This window comes from Hibiscus syriacus, unplaced genomic scaffold (genome assembly GCF_006381635.1).
Source record: "Hibiscus syriacus cultivar Baekdansim isolate YM2019G1 unplaced genomic scaffold, ASM638163v2 tig00110328_pilon, whole genome shotgun sequence".
Classification (NCBI taxonomy): domain Eukaryota; kingdom Viridiplantae; phylum Streptophyta; class Magnoliopsida; order Malvales; family Malvaceae; genus Hibiscus; species Hibiscus syriacus.
In genome coordinates, this window is record NW_024062685.1 from 8412758 (window position 1) to 8415618 (window position 2861).

Below are 2861 nucleotides of genomic sequence, written 5' to 3' on the forward strand. Positions count from 1 at the left end.
AGCTGCTGTACTGAATAGCTCATCATTCATAATGCTATATATAAAACGATATAATACGGACAATGCAGTCAGACAACAATACATTTAGTTCACAGCATCCCCTTACTATTGGGGTTGATGGTGTCCCCTCACATAGATGAGAAAACACTGACGGATGACTTGCTCATGTTGCAATCTTCCCCCTTATCTGCAACCTGTCACAATAGTATACCATTTTAGAATTGTTTGATAAGGCAAAACAAAAAGCATGTCATATGAATATTGTACTCTTTATCTATGTGTTGAAGGATTTCTACAATTGCAGAGAAGTTAGGCCTTTGAGTGGGGTCCTGCTGCCAGCATCTCTCAAGCAATTCCCCTAGTCTTGGGTTTGTATTCTTTGGGATCGTAGGACGAAGATTCTGAAAAGACCATTAGATTGTTATAAACAAAATATCCTCCTTAGCACAAAACAAAAAATTTCGTATTTTTGTGTTTGTACAAAAGAAAAGTACTATTTGCACCACACCAACTGCTGCTTGAAGTGGAGTCGAGAGAGAATATGGGAGCTAGCAGTGCAATGTAAGAATAATCAGTCATAAAGATAAATTCTCAAAGTATCATACTCGTAGAAGAAAGAAAGTTTGCCACAGGCAAGTATCCACAATAAAAAAACAGAACTATTCCACAAAATAGCGAGTCTTACTTCTCCTGTCAGTAGCTCCCAGAGTGCTATCCCAAAGCTAAAAACATCTGCCTTGTGATCACATGGCTTGTGCTCAATAACCTACATTAGTTAAGATAGGTTGATGCAATATTAGATTAGAGCTCCTTCTAGAATTGAAATTCATGTTTGTGTCGATTAATAAGTAAAAAATCTACAGTGCAAGGTGGTAAATCAATGATAAAAAGTGTAATCATTTAGAAGATGATCATATTAATGGGTTAGCGTCACATACAAAATGATTTTTTAGTTCCGACACAGAATTAGTCTGAACACCGTAACATGTATTTTTATGATCTTGAAGAAACATAAATAGCTAAGTTTATTACAAGATCATCGGAGTAGCTAAACTATTATGATGTAAGAATACAAAAGAGAAAAATAATGTCCAAGAAAAAATGCATACCTCAGGAGCCATCCAGCGGTATGTTCCAGTTTCAGCTGCATTACTCCCGAATGAGCCTGCACTCTAGCAACTCCAAATCGGCAACTTTAACAACCTGTAAGGACAGGCCAATAATTTAAGACAAATATCATAAGTTAATCAATCATACAATTTACAGTATACTATAATCCCAGTCAAAAATTCATAAGGAAAATAAAAACAAATAGCTTCTAATAGAAAATAATTAATCAGTGACTTGATTAACAAAAACAGCCTACTTGATTCTCATCCATCAAAGATTGGCAGTTTTCAGGTCTCTGTGGTTGATTTTGTTTTGATGCAAAGTTCATTCCCTTGGAAACATCAAGGGCTACTTTGAGTAAAGACGGCAACTTAAAAACACCCCTTTCTTATGCAGATAGTCATATAAGCTACCTGGCCATGTATTCTGATAAATCACAAATACCACTATAAAAAAAAAGGAAATGTTTCTGTTTTTAAAGCAAGCATGAATTCAAAGGTGTGCCCAAGGAAGATGGTGATACACTCTCCGCATTGCCGAACCAGAAATTCAACCATCATTAATCAAGGAATGTCTCGCTCTCACCAAAATTACTTAGGCACTCACTCAGCCACACTGTTTGTAGAAATAGCAACTGTTGTTCTATCTGATTTTGTGTATTTTTGTTCATGCTTGATGTACAGCAAGTGATGTTGGTTTATGGTGATTAAAGGGTTGGGAAAAAAAATTGTTGACCATTTGTAATTTCCTCCTCATTTAGATAGAGTGTCATCGATCGACTATGTCTGAAAGTAGGGATGGAATGAATTTTATATCTCTCCTTTATCTCGAGATGTCAATGATATTTTATTATATATATATATGTGTGTGTGTGTGTGCGTGTGCAAGAGAAGAACCCAAATATATGTGAATCAAGGTTTTCCGTATTATACAATGAATCCAGAAATACATACATATTACGCATCCATCCAGGAATTTCATCATGCTTATCTAGCACTGAAATTCTAGGTAACAGGTTAATGGTTCTCTCTGCTGACTACTTTAGCATAACAAGTTCCTGTGCCCTGTAAACTATAATAGCTGAGTACTGAGCACCGATGAAACTCCGAATCGAATTACCGCTACCAAAACATGTCACTGATCATCACTTGAGTGGCGTAGCTTCATTAGTTTGTGTCTCTTAACAATGCTGCACAAAATTCGTTTTATAGTGTAAACACTAAGATCTTCAATGTTTGATAACAAAGGAAAGAAATAGCATTGTGAGTTGGTAATCATTTCGTAGATTCTGAAATTTTATCTTGGTTACGAGATTATATTCTATGTTTATTACCTGCATCATTGTACCTTTCTTCATCGCAGCTAAATCTATATTTCTCACCAGATTCAACTCCTCCGTTAGCAAATCCGGGCCATCTGCAGCACTGGAAGCATAAAACCCTGCGTTAACAGGAAACAACCTATTTTTGAGAAAACTCCAAAGGCAGGCATATACAACGAACCTGTCGAGCAAAATCATAAGTAGACTTTCTATCACGCACTCTGCCATCCCATAGCAATTCTAATAGCATCTTCAAGAAAATCTGTTTACTTACATAGATAGGAGCCTGCATACAGAAGACCACAAATTAGAAGCTTCAGAGAAGCAATTGGTTGAAGTGAATACACACAACCTTGAAAAAAGGAGCCATTTGACATTGAAATAAGAGAGAGATTGCAAAACTGGAAATATTAGACCAACCTACTCAAAT

General features: G+C 36.2%; 1 long non-coding RNA gene across 1 annotated transcript; it reads right to left on the minus strand.

Moving 5' to 3' along the window:
- Positions 1–272: 272 nt before the first annotated feature.
- Positions 273–1194, minus strand: LOC120118763. The gene is made up of 3 exons (XR_005515778.1): positions 1110–1194; positions 686–766; positions 273–401 (listed from the first exon to the last, which is right to left on the minus strand). It is a non-coding gene; the product is annotated as an uncharacterized LOC120118763 (long non-coding RNA).
- Positions 1195–2861: the final 1667 nt, after the last annotated feature.